Source organism: Gouania willdenowi, chromosome 14, assembly GCF_900634775.1.
Source record: "Gouania willdenowi chromosome 14, fGouWil2.1, whole genome shotgun sequence".
Lineage (NCBI taxonomy): Eukaryota > Metazoa > Chordata > Actinopteri > Blenniiformes > Gobiesocidae > Gouania > Gouania willdenowi.
Genome location: NC_041057.1, coordinates 20922254 through 20942323, shown reverse-complemented (window position 1 = coordinate 20942323; position 20070 = coordinate 20922254). Strand labels below are relative to the sequence as shown.

The 20070-nt window shown below is 37.2% G+C and overlaps 1 protein-coding gene across 2 annotated transcripts in view; it reads right to left on the bottom strand.

Annotated features, from left to right (window-relative positions):
• nlgn2b (neuroligin 2b) overlaps positions 1-19472 on the bottom strand; it is a 92808-nt gene extending 73336 nt beyond the window's left edge. Inside the window, exon 1 of one of the 2 annotated variants that reach the window (XM_028466017.1) lies at positions 18863-19472. The gene's annotated coding sequence lies outside the window, so the exon portion shown is untranslated. Of the gene's footprint in view, positions 1-5969; positions 6038-18862 lie in introns of those variants that run through there. The other variant, XM_028466016.1, reaches the window with a different exon arrangement.
• Positions 19473-20070: the final 598 nt, after the last annotated feature.

Here is a 20070-nt window from a genome sequence, read left to right as displayed (position 1 = left end):
GACAATGGCAAACAAAAAGAAAGCAAGCAGTTGGATGTAAATAGCTTTTTTTTTAACCCAATAAGTGAAGCTAAGCATGAGGTAAAGGTTGTTTCTGTGGAAATCGCGGAGGAGAGCAGCACAGCAGCAGTTAGCGTAGCGAGTAGCACCTGTAGCGATGATGCTAATGCAGGAGAACATGCCTCCAAGAGACAGCACACAGGAGGAGATCTATCCAAGGGACATGAGGAGGTCTCAGGACCAGAGAGAAGAGAAGGAGTCGATGGTGAAAGTTCTGATATGGACATTGAGACTGAGGCTCAGTTCAAAGCCAAGATGAGCTGCTACAAGGCAATCAATCAATCAATCAATCAATCTTTATTTGTCATTGCACATGTGCGGCACCAGATACATCTACCGCACGAAACGTACGGCAGGTTTTCGCCGGATCAAAAACTGACCCATTCGCTTCACATGCGCGTCTGAAGCAAAACGGCCTGACGTCATCGTCAACAAAGACACATATGACGAAAAAGCGGGAGTGCGCTCGCACGGCCAATGCTCTTGACGTGCGGATCGAACCGCACCGCTCCACAGGAAAGATTTCGCCTCTGGGACGCTTCTATCCATTGGCTTTGTATGTATTCTGGTGGCAGGAACATTTCGTGACGCATCCGGTGTGAACGCAGCATTACAGAGCAACAGAGCAAAGAAATTTTGTTTCAGTTTCATCCCGTCCAAGAAACCTGAAAAGACAATCGCATATAACATGGAACAGTGGAACAATGGAAGGAGAACTGTGGGTCACCACAAGCGCAGCACCCCATATTTAGATGAAAAGTGGGGAAACAGGAGGGAAGGAAGTGAAGAGTGGAAAGGCCTCGGCTGTGAAATATGTAAAAAAGTTGCCATGATACAAAGTTTTTTTGGCTGTTTTGACAAATAAAAGGTAAGCACGCATTGTATTTTTATTTTCTGCTGTGCTGCTGATTTATAAGAGGAGTTATGGGTGTAAATGTTTGTAAATATTTTGTATTTGTGGCTTTTTGTGTTTTAAAAGTTGAGTGACCTTTGTGCGCTGATTTTTCGCTGTCCTTGGTGCTGAAACATGGTGGAGACAGATGCGCTCCGTAACCGGCGATTGTCCGTGCTTCTTTAAGGCTGATTCGTTATTCTCTCATTAAACATTTAGGTTAATTGGTTGCTTGTGTTCACGTGATATTATTAGCCAATTTAGTTAGCAAAAAGTGCTTTAAAAAACGCATTCCGTGACATTTTTGTCTTTCTCTTACTGCCAGAACAACACCCAGCATTTGTTCCAGGACCTCATGATTTACAAATTAAGCACTGACGGTATCGTTATTAATTTGGAAATAAACGTCTTCCAAGCCTTTAAAGTGTGAATGATCATGGTTGTATGATCAGGAGCACTGGTCCCAATAACTGTTAATATCTGGCAAAGAAGAGATTTGCTGCATGGTGAAGGTCTGCGTGTTTTAAATGCAATAACCCTCTATTTCAGTGGACACAGTAAAAATACAATTCCATGATGAACTAGTTTGTTAAAAGATAAACTATGATAACCACGTTACATTTTAATATCAAATATGATTTCCTAAAAATGAAAAGCATTTTGAACAAAAAATAAAATAAAATTAAATTACATGTGTATCCAAATAAAATAATTACATTTTGAAGAAATCAGCTTGGAGGTTTCAGTATATCGAAGAAGGTTAAAAACCACTGCTCTATTTGATCAAGTGATCACGAAAATTTCAAATGTTGCCAAAGTTTTGGAAAAAACATATTATTAAGTGTTTATGGAGTTGTAATAAACAATGTGCAAATTAGAAAACTAGTGAATTTTCGGTAACACTTTACTTGAAGTTTTATACATGAAGGCTGACATTATGGCATGACACCTGTCATTAGCATGAATAAGGTGTCATGAAGGCTGTCATTAAGTGTTGTTCATTATCCTAACCCCACTAGATCCCTCCACCTAACACAAAAAATGCCAACATAGCTCCAAAAAAAATCGATTTAATCAATTTATCAAATTTGTACATAAAAAATATTTTTATTTTTGCAAATTTGAGTTAAAAAAATAATAATAATATTTTATTTTATTTATTTCGTATTTTTCAGTTTTTTCATACTTTTTCACGTTCCGTCCTTGTGGGTTACCTTAGCGCGATGTGAGCAAAATTGCCCAGCCCTACTCTAAAGGTGTCATAATTTAGCAAATGAGACTTAATGACAGCTTTCATGACATCTTATTCATGCTAATGACAGATGATGACAGGATAATATCAGCCTTGTGTATAAAACTGCAAGTAAAGTGTTTTCTTTGAAGAAAAAAAAATAGTCCACATTTATGTCAGCGATGCACTAAATAATTCAACTATTGTCAGTTTATAGTACTATTATAAATGATCACTGACAGGCCTACGTTTCATTAAGTCTGAATTAATATCGCGACATATTTGGTCAAACACTGGATAACTGCAGCAGTGTCAAAAGAGTGACTTCTACCAGGAAAAAGTCCTTGTTTTAAGGGCAGAATCATTTAAACAGCATTCAGAATAATGAGGCTTCAGCACACTGAACTCTGCTTTGTCAGCAGAATTCAAGAAAACAACAATAAGTCAACAAAGATGGCCTGACATTTCACAGTAATTTTCCATGCCCAGTTCTTATCAATGCAAACTGCCTCCAGTCCAATCAAAGGCTCTCCTTATGGGTAAAATCACCATCATTTGAGCTGAGTGTAAAAGCCTAACTGAATTATATGTGTCATACTCCTAAAATGCAGGTTTGAAACTATTTAATTTTAGTATTTTCCCTTTCTTTTACTTCCACTGAAAGCGTCGTAGTTCTAGATACTCAGTTGCCGGTTGTCCCATGTGGAAAAGTGCAACACCTTAAAGGATTGCGCCGACATTGTGCGACATATGTCATCCACACCTGCTTCTGCTTCACACATTCACATATCGTCGTGTGAGTGCAAAAATAAAACAAGGCACGCGTGAATAACCGCATACAGCACATCGACTCGGTAATTCTCACTGAGCTTAGAGAGCTGTGGGACCAGGAGGAGAGAGAAGCAACTTCATGTCATAGATCGAGTAGGAGGAGTTACAGTATTTCACGATAAAAACAGCAGAAAAGTCAACAATACAGTAGACTGTATATTAAAGCTGATATCCGGAGTTTCTGAGAAATCTATGTTTATGTATGATTCTTTTGAAATGCAAAAAAATACCTAACTAGTCTTTTACTATGGTCTACTGCCAGTGGACATTCATATACATTAATGTATATAAGTCCCTCCTTCGTCCTATAGACCCCTATGCAAATGGAAACGATCGACGTGATCACCCAGCCAATAGGCTTCCACTTCCTGTTTTTGAGATTGTCAATCAAAGTGTGCACGGAAACAAGGCCGCACGTCACAACAGCAAACAGGTAAATATGATTTTGGCTCTTACCTGACCCATAGACCTATATCAATGCGACCCGATGTGACCTTGTTATGTTCTGCGATGTGCGTGCAGAAAATTAGAGGTGTGGCTTCTGGTAGATTGCATAGGTATGGGGAGGAAGTGGAGCTGTTGAGGGCGGGACATCGAGACGTTTCTCAGAAACTCGGGATATCAGCTTTAAGATGTTAATGTATTCGAGGAAAACGTAGAAAAGGAACTTTCTCAGCGACGTAGTGCTCATGTTAAAATTGTACGTAAGCACATAAACAGTTTTATGGAATGAATGCTTAAAAGTTTTATACAAGTGCATGAATACATACAGAGTAGTTATGCACCAAAATCTGTGACCATAGGGGGCAATAATGCATGAGAACAGCACCGGCATCAATTTCAGCAAATCTAATCATTTTATTTGCATGCTTTTAAGTGCTCGCGTTACCCCATTTACGCGCACACATTATATAATTTTGTGAATGTGTATCATTAATGAAGTTAAATAAACAAAAATATAATAGGATTTCAACTTTATCCGTGTGAAAATGGGCAAAAAACTCAAAACTGACAATGAAAAATATCTTAAATGTGATACAATACTGACATTTTGTTTGTCATCTTGCTAAATATTATGAAAGCAATATAATTAATGTCCATCAGTGCTTCAGGGGAATCTTGGAATGTTGGGGTTTTATGTTTGATCTATATTGAAGCAAACAAACTGAATGAATTGTCATTTATTTACATTGTTTTGGAGAGCTGGATTCCATAACCTAATGTGTGATGACATCTGAGGAGGTTCAATAATGTAATAGGTGCAGAGTGAGTCGTTTTGATCCAAAATTGACTTAAATATATGTAAATAAATACAAATTTGAATGTTTTATTTGCTTGGTGGTGTTAAAATGAGTGTACTGAAAGATACTGGACACAAGAGCTGTAATACCAGTAGAACTAATACGGTGCTAATACTAATAATGGTGTTATTTTAAATTTAGCATTTGTACGAAGGAAAATGAATGAAATTATTTGATTAAAAATAAATTAAATGTTCTATAACATATAAAAATATATATATATTACCATGGGAGAAAAATGGCAAATGTGCTTTATGAACTTAACTTCTTACAATTCAAAAGTCAGGTTTACGGAATAATTCAACTTTAAACACACGTTTGTGGAGGTTGCCATGTTTGACAAACATGTGACATAATGATTATTCAAGGAAGTGCTCCAACTGATTTCATGATGCTTTCATCATTCCAATGGTAGCGTATAGACGTCCTCGTTTTAAGGTTCCTTCCTTGTTCAGCTGGAGGCTGATAGCGGCATCCAAATGCTGCGCCGACGGCCAATTTCAACGTCTGATTTCTCATTTCTGTTCAGATCTATTTGAGATGATTCTGTTTTAACTGATAACTCTAAAAACATTCAGAGACATAACAGGCCTAAAATTAGACTGAAAAGATAGACGGCATTTGCTTGAAGGTATTTTGTTATACCTTGAGAGCATCATAACGTCTCACATTTACTGATGTAATGGCTCTTTTTCTACTCAGACATGGCACCCACTTGGTTTGCATGTTTTTGTTTGTTTAGTTTGTGTCCTTCCCTGCTGCTGAAACCCAGCTCCCTAACTGTGCTCTGGTAATGCACTGCAGTCCAGCTGTTTTCTGAGTATCCAAACAAATTAATAATTTAAATGTTTTCTGAAAGCCTGGGAAAACCCGTATAGTGCTTATACCCCCCACTTTGGCAACACACCATTACGTTCCCTCTGAAAAGAACCCAAAGTGTCTTTGTATGTGTATAAATGCAGCAACTCCTACACTATCAGCAGGAGATTCCAAGCATGACAAATGATGCTTTTTGGGATGTTTTTCCTTTATTTACTGGTGTTTATTCAGTCTTGTTGGACTTCTAGACTGACGACAGTCTCTGACAATTTTATAGTCTTTGAAAACATTATACACACACGTTATAAACACTTTGATTCGTGCCAAGATGAGATATTTTTTTAGAGCAGTGTTCTTTAAGACTTTCTGTGCCCTGGCTCACCTCCAGGCTTAAAAAAATGAAATTTCATGTAAGAAACAGGACTTTAATTAAAAACTAAAAATATATATCTATTTTTTTATGTATTTTAGGGGAAAATCCCAAGACCTGGCTCAAATGAACAAATCAGCTTCAAGCTGATATCTGGAGTTTCTGAGAAATCTATGTTTATGTATGATTCTTTTGAAATGAAAAAAAAAAAACCTAACTAGTCTTTTACTATGGTTTACTGCCAGTGGTCATTCATATACTGTACATTAATCTATACAGTATAAGTCCCGCCTTCGTCCTATAGACCCTTATACAAATGGACACGATTGCCGAGTACGTTCAGACTTCCTGTTTTTGAGTCTGTCAATCAAAGTGAACGCGGAACTGTGCACGGAATCAAGGCAGCGCGTCACAACAGCAAACAGGTAAATATGATTTTGGTTTTTATCTGACCCATACACCTACAGTATATTAATGCGACCCGATGCAACCTTCTTATGTTCCGCGATGCGCGTGCAGAAAAGTAGAGGCGTGGCTTCTGGTAAATTGGGAGAGGCAGCAGGAGGAAGTGCAGCTGTTTAGGGCGGGACATCGAGACGTTTCTCAGAAACTCCGGATATCAGCTTTAAGGTTCCCAATTTTCCATGTCTGTGGAAAATAGAAGAGGAAAAGAGATTTCACGTACTGAAATAGAAAAAAATCAATCTGACATGGAAAAAGAAATTTTAAAACAGGGCCACAACATGACTTAGAAATGCCTCACATGCATGTTTTTGGACAATATCACACATTTACATGTTATTTTTCAGTGAAAAACTGGTGACTGAATGTCTTGAAAGTGTCATAATATGTCACAATACCACCCCATAATTTTGTTCAATTATGTAAAGGATTAAATAGTAATCATGTTATCCTGTGATTGAAAATGAATGCAGAGCTTCATCTGAATTGTGTTGTGATATTGGTGTATTAGTTGAACTGGTGGTCATTTTACCTGGTGATAAATCACGACAGAAGCATCTACAATCACACGGCTTGTGGGGTTTCGTCCAAAATGTGACGGTGATTTGCTGGTTGACAGTATTTAAAGGTTTCATAAATAATGCCTTGTTGCATTACTATGGAAGGTTTCCATTAAACGGGTAGCTGCGGGTCTAGCAGTGCGGATAACGTCGCTCTTGCGATTTAATGTTGCGTGATTTGAGTGTGACCATTTTGTTTTTTGTAAATCATCTAAAGCACATAAAATGTCAAATTAATAACAGTAGTTGACTTTATTAACCTTGTTCAGCATGTTTGCTATGATTTAGGGAAGTTTAATAGACAATGAACAGGAAAGGAAATGGAAAAGTATAACGTGAATCAAATGGGTAAGCCCTGAAGAGGAATTTGGGTATTTCTGAAACAGAAAATCGGAGGCTCTACTTAGTGATAATGTAAAAATGTATTAACCAGTTCTGGAGGCAAAAATAATTCTTTTAACGCAGTAATCAAAAGAAGCATATTTTTCCTTCAAAACGTACAGTATACTTTGGAGCATCATTCTCTGTATTTGTTCTCACGAATGAGCAACAACTGCATATTATATTCTGATGCAGAAACGCTGGCTGCCAGGTATTAACATACGCTGATGTGAGTGTGATCCATCCTGACTGGGCGTTTATAGGGACAGGGATAGCCAACAATTTCTGCCAATCGCATTCACGGTTCAGAGAGACTCACGCTGAACAAAGCCCGATAGGCTGAAAGGGTGAAAGTCAGGTTTCATGTACATTAAACTAGGGAACCCAGCCCTTAGGAGACTTTTAAATTTGTGCTTTGTGTGAGAAAGGCAAGATGAAGCTGGATTATTTGTCACTGTATACAGGAACACCAATCACCCAGAGGTGAAGCAGGCATTGACGGAACGAGATGCAATTGTTTCGTATTTTGCATCATCAAAAACAAAAGCTCAGAGCTGCCAGCAATGCAACAATGTCAGAAGATTGGCTGGAAAAAATAAAAAAAAAAACTCCTGCTGCTGGTGTCTCTGCGTTCAAATGCATCCATTAAGGGAAATCTTGCTAATTTAGTGAACTCTACGGAGCTTCACATCTACCCACAACTGACTGCTTCAGCAGAAATGATTGACTGCTAACCAATAGTACCACTAGTGCACACCGCTGTCAATTTATTTATGGTTGCTGGAGCTTCCGTAAAACTGACAAAAAAAAGCTCCACAGAAATATATACCTATTGAATTATTGAAGGTTCCGTATGTCCTATAAACCATCTCTTGGTGAGTCTATAACACACCCACTAAGGGGTCCCGATCCAACTTTTTCACTTCCGATACGATACCGATTATGCAGCATTGCATGTTGGCCGATATCAATTAGGGATGTCCCGATACAACTTTTTCATTTCCGATATGATACCGATATTGCAGCCTTGCGTATCGGCCAATACAATATTGATCCAATATCAGCATGAATCATACATACTTTTTTTAATTAATTAGTTTTTTTCTCTCTCTCTCTTATTTTGTAGTGTGCAATGTTAGAAAAGGCTTGATCAAGTGATGTCACTCAAACAGAGAAAAATAGTTAGCAACAGTAGGTATGAGAAAAACTGACCCATTTATTATTACCCAATTGGTTACATAATGTAGAACATTCAACATAATATCTACAGTATTATACAAGTGAATAAGACAAATAAAAAAAATCCAAAATTTGAAATTATCGAATTCAAATTTGAATCCGATATTCGTTTTCAGACTAATATCGGACCGATATCGGATCTCGATATCGGATCGGGACACCCCTAATATCGATATCAGCACGAATCAAACATACTTTTATGACTTATTTTATAGTGTGGAATGTTAGAAAAGGCTTGACCAAGAGTAGATAAGAGATAGTTAACAGTACATAAGAGAAAAACTGACCCATTTATTTTTAACCAGAAGTTTTAACCTTAAACATAAGAATATTCTACAGCTGAACAAAAAGGGCCTTAAAAAAATAACATCAATAAATCCAATAAAAACTAAAAATATATGTTTTTAAAGTGTCAAATAGCCACTAGCTATCTTAAACAAAACAATAATCTACAAATTAATGGAAAATATAAATGGGAAGATCCGGAAAATCATTCTCAAGTCAAAACCAATTAAAACAAACAAACGTGTGCTTTTATTGCGCAAAAAAAAAAAAACAATTCAAGTTGACTTCATTTAATGTTTATTGTCAGTACGCTGACTGTCTCTCAAGAGAATTACTCCGCCAAGGTATATGAGTATAATCACTCCTACAGTATTGATGAATGGCTTATTTGAAATATCAAACCAATGCCAACAACCAGAAGTGTTAAATAAAAGGAAATAACATCTAAAGTAAAACTTCTCTTTTCTAAAAGAAAAAACAATAGGAGAACAAATGGCGAACAAAGCAGCCAAACATTGTCCTAATCAACAGCCCACACTATAACCGGCTTTTCACCATCACACACGGTCACAATCTGATTTCATACCACTCATGGAACAAGTAGGTTTTCACACAACAGCAGGAGGTTACGTTGCCAAGGAGTTTAGAAGTGTGTGCAGCCTGTCGTCAGTGGCACTTGTCTCAGATCTAATTGCAGCTACATCTACTGTTTGTTACTGATTTGCAAAAGAAAAAAAAATTCAATGTGAGCTGCTGTAGGGAAATAAAGGAAAAAACATCCATCCATGAGCCGCGAGGACGCATCATCTTTTGATGTAATACACAACATAAAGACCCACAGCCTGTAGGAATTAGGTTTTAAATACAACTTGTGCTGATAATCAAGTATTATTACAGTCTGCCATAATCCAACGAGTTCCCAGAACAGATTAATATCGTAACAATTTGCTCACGGTCGTAATAAAGGACTTTTTCACCTCATGCAGTATGATAGAGGACACACAGATGGGATATAGCCTGCACTGCTCTACCAAAGAGATTCAGTCACAAATGGAGACTAATGAAAATACCAAGCTGTATGTGTGGGAGAGCAGGTGCGCCGTGTTTGGCAACAATCATAACATTGGCTAATATAATCACAAGCCATGCATCAGGTCCAGGATCTACTATAGCTGCCTGTCATTTTGCCTGTCTAGTAACATAAAAAAAAAAAAGACAATGTCCTCAGCTAAGGACATTGTGATTGAGAATCCTCGTTCGACTGAGTCGATACATACATGCTAGGTTGCTATTCAATTTGGTACAATGGAAGCAGCTGCTTCCTGAAGAGGGCTGTGCATGGGGCTCAGTGCAGAAGTGCATAGATGTGTGGTGTGCAGAGGTGTAAAGAGCACTGATGTATCCTACTCAAGTAGAAGTGCTGTTACTTGATTAAAATTGTTCTCAAGTAAGTCATACATAAAATACTCAAGTAAAAGTACAAAGTAGCTCAAGTAATTATAGTACTTAAAATTACTAGTTACTTTCACCACCCAAGTTTATTTTTGGGAAAAAGTCTTCCCACGGTTGCCATGCATACAGTATATATATAGATAATAAAAAAAAATCTAAGTATAGCTAGATTTTTTTTAACTCTAAAACACTGCCATGCCAAATGTGCAATGTGGGTAACAACGTAATAGGTAAAAACCCCAACCTGAACCATAGAAAGTGGTTAGGTGTTGATCAGAAATGGCACGACTAAGAACATATGGATTATGTTCGATGTGTTCAATGAGACCATGAAAAGAAAAGAAAAAATAATCACAAAAAATAATAATTTGGAGTAGAAATGTAACAAATTACTTCTTTTAACACATACTTAAGTACAAGTAAAATTACTGATTTAGAAACATACTCAAAAAAGTACAAGTAGCTATAAAAGCTACTCAATTACAGTAACGTGAGTTTTAATCTGATGTATCTACAGATATATATATATATATATATACAGTATATATATATATATATATATATATATTGGTCGATAGCTGATATGTCGGCCAATCAATGAAATAAGAAAATTGATATCTACAGTACGATATCCAAAATATGATTTAAGACTAAGTAAGCAAAACACTACTAAATTAAAATAAGGAACTTTAGTAATACTGTCAACAAAAGTGCTGTAAAGTCACTGGTAAATAAAAAAAGGCAAACATCTATAAACGGTATAAATAAATAAATAAATAAATAAATAAATAGCAATAAAGTTGCTGAAATCTAAAAAAAGTTTTGGTGATGTTCTGGATTACCAAAAATGAGAAAATACCCAAAAATAGGAAAATAAGAGCTGTGCCTGAGCCTGCACCTTTAAGCGCGGTGGCTTATGGGTAATGTAGTACAGTAGTAGTGGTAGGGAAGTAGTTACTTATGTTGCATAAATTACATAAAAAATATTTGATTAAAGATAAATGAGCTTATATGATGGAATTTCTTCACCTCCATTTTTTTTTTAGTTATTATTATAGTTATTATTATAGTTTTCCTTTTCGTACTTGCCACAACGACTTCTGTATTTTTTTTTGTGCTGCGGAAATGACTTTTAAACTCAATATGTATCGATTGGAAGTTATTTTGTGCAATTTCATTATCCTACAATACTTCATTCAAGGTTAGGGTTATGACTAACTCCAATTAAAATGCACAAGATGACAGAAGTTAAAGAAACAACATTTGGTGCACTAAGAAAAAACATGTCCCGTTACATGAAAGTATTTTGTGCCCTGCAGCAGGTAAAATGTGCAGAAATCATGTCATCACACACACAAAAAAATCAATCAGAGGATTTTGCGTCGTTGTCACAAAATTTGTGAGACTGCGCTAAAATAAAAAATAAATGACAAGTGGGCTTTGCTAATGAGACAAAGTCTTACCCCTGAGATTTGTTTCTTATTCTCCTCACCTATCCACTCGTAGCAGACGCAGACGTCTCTGTGCTGCATGGATTCATCCGCTGAGCATTTTTTTTCCAGACTGCATCTGAACATCTATTTTCAATAAATCATCCTCAATCCTTTGATGTGAGCGTCTGACTGAATTGCAGGAGTACAGTGCAGTGGTCGACAATTTAGCCCAGCGCTTGTGATCCGGTAAACTCACTTAGCTCTTTTGTGTAAAGAACTGCACTTTGATAGACCTCGATGTCAAACAATTTTGGGGGACCTTCTTGTAAAATGTGTCACTGGACCACACGGTACAGTCATATTCACCCTCTACTGGTGGAATGCTTTGATTGTACGGCCTCAGTAATAAGGTACAACTTTAAACAGGTATTGGTTTTAATGTTGAAATATGTACATCTGAACATGTCATATTTTCAGCAAAGTGAGATAATAAAATAAAACCTGACTGTCACCTACCCAGGGTTGGGGTCAATGACATTTTTCAGTTAAAATTATGTTTTCAATTATCCATGTTCATTTACAATTTGATTATGATTACAGTTACCTGCATTTTTTTTTTCCAATTACAATTAAATTGTGATTATTTTTTACCCTCAGAAAGTCAACTACAATTACGTTATCAATTACTAAAGTTCAATTACAATCGATCACAACTAACATGGTACATTCCTCTTGTGTTAGCTCTCTGTTAGCATCTCTTATGATAACGGGTTCTAAATCAGCTGTAAAATACACTAAAAAACATCTATCATCTAATGTCTTTCCTATCTATTGATTACCATGTTAGGCTTCCTAATCAATTAACATATTGGTTTTAATATTCATGGTGTTGGTGCCTGAGCCTTTTTTGTGTCAGTATACCCCTCAATTGATATTTTTGTTAATGGTAAAATGTGGTAAAGCTTCATGAGAAACATATTTTAATAATGTTAACTACATATGTGTAGAACTGTACGGTACATAGAACTGTAACATGGTACCGCAGTTTAGCATTAAATTATAACTGACATTTTTTATAGAATTTTCATGGCAATTACAATTACAAAGTCAATTATCTAAACTAAATTTCAATTTTATTACGAATAAAACTGCAACTTAACTTTAAATTACAATTACAATTATAATTACGCCATAATTGTATTTAGTTATTAATTCAGGGTTCCTACAGCTTCAGTCAAATTAAATTCAAGATTTTTTAAGACGTTTTAAGACGGGTTAGGGTCAATTTTTCCCCAGTGTCTAGTGCAGACGTGCTACTGGTGGCTCCCAAAGTAAACACACAAAAATACACCAAAAAAACTGAATAAAATAATTAAAACCACTCAAAATGCACAAGATGACTACAAAAAAAAAAGCCAGAAAACTATGAAACAACAGAAAATACAAACAATTAAAAACATTAAGAAAAGCCATTAAGAAAAATCTTCGTTGGACAGGCAATTTTCTTTAAATGTATATTTCCTTATGTCGTTAAAAGTTGCTACAAGTATGACGCGCATCTGCACAGAGTCCCGCTGCAACCACGTCACTGTATTGTTGTTTGTTCTGCTGTCTTGATTGCGCGATATTACGGTAAATTATATATATTTTTAACACTGATTTGAGACATTTTAATGACAATTAAGGCCTTAATTTCAGGTTTTAAGGATCCGCAGGAACCCTGCAATCATGCGATTACATTTATAATTGACCCCAACCCTGCACCTACCTGTCTCCTAATGTGACATACACACTGTATTTCATTCATGTTCACAGAGCTCAGACCTTTCTAAAAAGGTATATCAGCTGCCTCACACAATAACAAACACTGAAACACCATTTTTGAAGCTCCACATCCGCCAAAAGAAATATCAGGAAAATAAAGGTAACAGCTGCTTAATGAATAATGCGTTGTGAGCTGGATGAGGCAACTTTGGTGTTCAGGAAAGGTCACGTGTAGCAGTTTAATGGGCCTGTGCCTCCGCTGCTAATAGGTGACACACTCAATGACTGGATATTTCAATGGGCTTTGGTGTGATATTCTTCTCAGGCTTCAGAGGACAGGATGACACTTGTCCTGCCTTATCTTATGGATGACTGTTACGTGAGATTGTTCAGAGGAGGTTACACAAGATGGTTACCATGGCATTTGCACAGGCTTTTCTCCAGCTTTACTTTGCTCACGGATAATGGGTCAGGTCAAGCTATTCCATTGCTTTTCTCCCTCCGCGTTCTTATTGGGATGGAGAGCTGGGTCGTTTTAACCTTAGATTCTTTCTAATTTCACTCTTTACATACACATTAAAATCAAATGACTCCACTGGAGCAGCTGCACAATTAACAAATCATACAATAGAATGATTCGGGTTAAGATAATGAGACGGGGGCTTTTGCATAGTAGAAGAGAAAGTACAGATAGATGTGTCTTACACACGATAAAAAATGGATTTCTGTGAGGATTCGGGGACTCTAACAAGTGTCGGTTGGTAATTAGGCAAACCGTCTTTCACACTGTCAGACACAATGTTTCTGTTACACCAACGTTTCACATTAGACGATCCATCACACGAAACACCCAAAATTATTACATTCATTCACCTATTACGAGGAAAGTTTTTAAAAGTATTCTAATCAGCTACACACACAAAAAACTAATTTTTAAGTTGATTAATTAGTACTAGGGCTGGGCAAAATAGACCAAAACTTGTATCTCGATATTTTTTTCTCAAAATGCCAATATACAATATACATTTTTAGATATTTTTTGTGACTCAATAAAGTCCTACCAGAAAGACAATTCTGGGTTAAATTTATTACACGTCTATCAACAAACAGCTGCACAATATGCACCATTTTGGCTTTTTCTCCTGCAAGGGACAGCATGTGTGAGTGAGTTCTGTAGTGTGTCTTGTTTAGGGGAAGGTCTGGATAAGAACGCACTCAGAAATCCATCTAACTTTTTGCTGCTCCGAGAAGTAACAAAAGCAGCGTCTAGTAATTTCAGTATTTTGATTCAAAATAAGCTATTTATTTATTTATTTATTTCAAGCAATTTAATACAAACAGAAAAAAGCTTTAGTAGTATGTGTACATACATTTTTCCATTTGTAATGACATGATATATATGTATTAACATAAACAAAGCTATAAAATAAAAATATATCAATATAGGCAATATTGTAATAACATTTTTGTCTTTTATTTTCGCATTTTCCGTGAGTTTCTAAAAACTTTTATTCAATATGGTTGTGCGGTCAAATAAAGGTAAAAGTGGGAGCTTGAAGCAGCAGTAAGAATAGCAGCCAGTTAGAATAAAACCGGATGTAGTCAGGGAAAATGGCATGATGTAAAATGTAAGTGCTCCATTGAATGGGTACACACTTAAATTGAGCCATTTGGAAAGTTCCGAACAGACTCAAGTATCATAACAACAAAATAAATCTAAAGGCACAATAATAATCAATATAAGGCTTAGAATGTCAGTGAAAACACATGGTTGAAGACGTAGACATTGAATTGAATTTGGACATCAGAGAACACGGTACATGATTCCGTATGTTTTTCTGTGCAAACAGCAACATTTATTACCACTTTCTCCATTGGGGACTCTGATATGAGAGGGAAATAATCAAACGGTGGGTATGTATAACGCTTGTCTAGACAGGTTTCTCAAAGTTCTGGTTTTAGGTGAAAAACCACATTGACGCAGTGTATTTGTCTGCATGATTCGTGCAAATTCTAAACAAAATTATGTGTTTTGTATCCAAATATTTAGATGTATTTTTTTTTTTTTTTTTTTTTTGGCACAAAAGTGTACGATAGAAGAATTTTGGGAGAGAAGTGTTAAAAGCAAATGATGGGAAGAAAAGCACTAAAGCTAAAGTAAAATATGCAAACTTAAATGGATGGAAATAAAATATAATGGTAGTTAGGTTTTAGAACCAATGTGCAGCCAGCCATTGTGTGTGTGAGGATAAAAATATCTCTTTTATGACCCGTCAGACATTAAGTACTGTTAGATATAGTAGAGCTGTAGTCCTGTAATGCCATGACAGTCTCTTCAGCTGCCATGTTATACACAACACCTTTCCATGCAATTTATTGGTAACCATATAGTAAATGTGTGTTATCACCGGTTATGGGCCAAACTGGGGAAACTCCATTAAAGTTAGACTTTCTTTCCAAATATGGTTTTCCAAAAAAAAGTGCAGCAGTTAAGTAGCTTTGAGTAATTACTTCTTTATAATAAGGTTTATGCTCATTCTCCCTGGCAATTATTTTCACAACCCTGGTCTTTAGATACCGTATGGTTTTATGCATAAGGAGAGAATTTCCTATGAAACACTTGAGGATAAAATCATCCACATATCACCCAAAAATCCATCATTAAACATTAAGAGTGAACACGTTTGGTTCCGGACTGTAAGTCTCCCCCTCTTGTTGTCATCCAACCCATTACACAGCCATCCTTTCTTTTACTATTTAATCCATCATCAGTTCAATTCTCTCTTATCTTGGAAAACTAACCTTGCTCGGCGAAAATCTGTCATAAAACTAAGGCTGGAGTATCACTTGCTGTTTGGCTCATTAAGGTTGTATAATGCCACTGCAGTACATTTAACTCCAAACATTTTTAATTGACGGTGAAAGGATAGAAACATTCATCAATCCCTTGGAAACAAGAGACAAAAAAAATATGCGACTCTTGCCAGATTTAGTGATATCAGCATTGTTTCTGTAGCCACTTTATACTTTAGGATCATCTCTCCAACATGCAAAATGTATATCCACCTCATTATTAGCTCTGATAAGTCCACTGCATTGCATTTCATCTGCATCACGTTACTATGGTAACATCCAACGGTAAGAGTGTTTGTTGCCAGATCAGGTGAAGCTGATGACACATGCTACAAATCCACACAAAAGACATGAAACAATCCAATAAGACGAGGGATGTCCGATATTAGCTTTTTTCCCCAATATCTGATCGTCCAATATTGTCCAACACTAGATTTATGATATGGACTGAACGCCCTCACAAATTTAATGTCTCCATGGCAATAACTATTTTTAATGTGATGTATTACACAATAAAACATAAATATCATAAAGATCATCTGTAAACATCATCTGTACAAAATAAGAATACTTATTCAACTTTAATAATGGAAAAAGTGTAGTTTTCGTTCTTAATGTTTTGTCATAAACAACAGCACATATCGATTTTTTTTCTTAATATCAGTGGAAAAAATAATACTCATGTTATCCAATATTGCATTTTATGGCTTAAATAGGCCCAATAATATCACCCATCTGTACAAAACAGTGAGTGTTAATTATATATTTTTAAAGCAACAGGTAAATATACTGTGTAACCTTGACATGTCAGACAGTAAAGTGAGACATAAAGGAAAATATGTTAGCATTGGTGTGCAGGCACTGGATAAACCAGTGGTTCCCAAACTGGGGGGGGGGGGCGCAAAAACGACATTTTTTTAACTCAAAGAAATTAATCATTACTGTTCAAAAATATGTAATTGCAAATTTTTACTTGTTTTGAAGAAGAGTAATCCCATTTTTTTTTTTTTTTTACTCATTTTGTTGTGACTGGTCACTGGGGGCTGAACATTTTTAATTATTTAAAGTGGGGTGCAACAGAAACCATTGAGGAACCACTGGGTTAAATTCTGCTCCCACAAACATGCTGATGCTGTTGCAAGTGTTTTGTAGACCTTTGGTAGGTTTCCATGTAATAGTAGCAACAGATGAGTATCTAGCATATTTATGCAGTTAGAAAGGCAAAAAACCCAAATTGGAGACAAAAATCTGGTGACGCTGTACACCAGAAATACTTCTGCAACTTCATGCCTCCAGTAGCGCCTCCTGGAATAAGTTAGATACTGTCTTTAGTGTGGGATCACGCTCTGTTGTTTACCCTGATGCTGTCATAATGCCTGCCAAAAAAGCTAATCAATTTCCCCAATCCGTCCATAGGAGTGATGCAAAACTGTGTTAAACTCTACAAAAACAGTTCATAACTTTCCAATGTGTTTTAAATGTCAATTCATTGTAACTGCACGCACAGAGCCCGAGGTGGGCAACTGTTATCCCAGAGGGGCCACAAAAAAGTGATTTTCTGATCCGAGGGCCACATTATCAACATTTATGTCAGGATTTAGAATAAAGACCAATGTGAGCAATAATACAGGGAAGAACAATATGTTTGTGTTGTCATTTAATGCAGTTTTGGTGTAATTTATTGTTTTATTTTGTTTGTTTGTGATCTTTTTTCTTTCCCAATTTAAGCTTTCTGTTGTCTTCTTCTGTTTTTACTGTCGTTTTATGTGTGTTTTTGAAGTCATTTAGCGTTTTTTGTTGTTGTTGTTTTGTGTGTTATGAGACAATTAGCATGTTTTTGTTGTTGTTTTGTAATTTTACCATTTTTCTCTCATTTAGTGTTGTTTCTCTTGTTGTTGTGGTTGCCGTTGTGTGTCTTTAGAGTCATTTAGTGTATTCGTTGTCTCGTGTATGTTTCTGTAATTTTGTATCTTTTTGCCCATTTACTTCAAGGGCCGCTCAAAATTAGAGCGAGGGCCGCATGTGGCCCCCGGGCCGCAAGTTGCCTATGTCTGCACCAAGCCTACGAGGGTAGATGAAGAAACACACACACACACACACACTTATTTGTTCCCTAAAATGAAAATACACCATTGGTCATCGATGACCTGTCAGAACAGAGGTCCTGTTGTCTGCCATTAACTGAGAGCTGCCCAACCAGCTCTGAATATTAATGGAGGGCTTCCCAGGATCATCAGAGTGTGTTTAATTCACAATCCTATCTGCATCTATGTGTGTGTGTGTGTGTGTGTGTGTGTGTGTGTGTTCATTAGGGAGGACATCTTCTGAGTCCAAGGCATGTCACACACACACACACACACACAAACACACGCACACACACACACACACACACACACTGCTTCAGTTTGGTTCTATTGCAGCACAGCAGCTCTAATAAAGCTGACATTAATTAAATGCAAAGAAAAAAATAATGAAAAGAAATTAAAAAAAAAAAAACAAAAAAAAATAAACATCAGTGTTATTAGAATAAATGCACCTTAAGAATGGAGAGCAGTACCCAATGTGATACATAAGGAGCTGATTCCATTGGCTGTGTTCACACTAAGCGGTGGGAAAAGGAAAACCGCTGGATGCTGATGTTGTGCGCACAGATTGGACAGATCGCGTAAAGATGAGATTCCTCATCAACAGGCAAAGGCCGATCCAACGCTTCGGCTTCACAGGAAACAAAACAACGTCCTATGGCAACCAAGTGACAGCAGGATTTCACACTGACATCCCGTTCCCCAATTGTGACAGTGCGTCAAGATGAGTAACATGCGCAATGTGCTAAGTCACCAAAGCGAACACATGGAGCCCATGATAGGAGGGGGTGGGAAAAAAAACCCACAGTCACGTTTAGGAGAAGGTGAGCAAACAGATGTCTTACCTTAAAACGCGCCGCATGCATCAGATTTAGGATGATGATGCTCCTGCTGATGATGATGATGAGGAGGATGAGGAGGAGGAGGAGGAGGGTGGCTCGTCCATCTGAGCACGACTCTCTTTGATCGTCTTGTCAACGGCTCGGAAATAGATTTCTCAGTATAGTTTTAACTAGGCCATCTCTTCCCGAATCGCGGTCCGGGTTCCTCGGGAAGACAGCGCGTCGCAGCCTCTCTCACGTCAGTGCACCGCCTCGGCGTCCGTTTTACTCCGGCTTCTCCAAAAGCAGCACACCTCATACTGCTGCCTCCCTCCCGCCTGCACCTCCACCTCTCATCCCTCTCCGACAGCACCCAGCTCCGTCTCCTCATCCACAGATATTTGAGTTTTTTTTATCAGGCTGCTGAGGCGCAGGGAGAGAGAGAGAGAGAGAGGGGGGGGGGTTAGAAGAAGAAGAAGAAGAAGAAAAAGAAATGCGTAACCGCTGTGTAGCGTCAAGTCTGCGCCGATTCCAAAAAGTCAACACCGCAATCTGTCCGCTTCACCCATGTCTGTGCGTCCCAGTGCGCGCGCGTGTGTGACCAGGTGGGAGGTTTTTCAAACATGGACTGTCAGCGAACCCGAACACACCAAATCAGGTGTCCAATCTCGGTTTTTTTACGCGCTTGCGTGGAGCTCTCTCTCTCTCTCTCTCTCTCTCTCTCTCTCTCTCTCTCTCTCTCTCTCTCTCTCTCTCTCTCTCTCACTGAATTTAAAGCGGCTAATTCTGTAAAAGAAGCTGGTGTCTTTTAGGGGGAGAAGCAGCAGTGGGGAGGGTCTCACTCACAGCTGGTGTCTACGTTTCAATCACAGCTCTGGTTGCCATGACGAGGGAGAGCGACGCATGATTCAAAGATCGGACACCCGCGGCGCCCAAATCATGGCGCGGAAGACAAAAATCTGCATTTTAGACAAACAAGGACCAAGGACTGCTATTAATAGTTTTTATACAATATATAATTACTAAGTAGCCTATAGATGTGTATCACACAACGCAAAACAGTTCATTAACTGCTCCGTCTGTAATACATATATATATATATATATATATATATATATATATATATATGCATATACAGCCTCTATTATTGTATTGCCGCATTCTATCTCCTTCTTTGCACTAATATTCGGGTGTCTTTTGCCTGTTTTTTTTTTTTTTTAATTTTCTTTGTC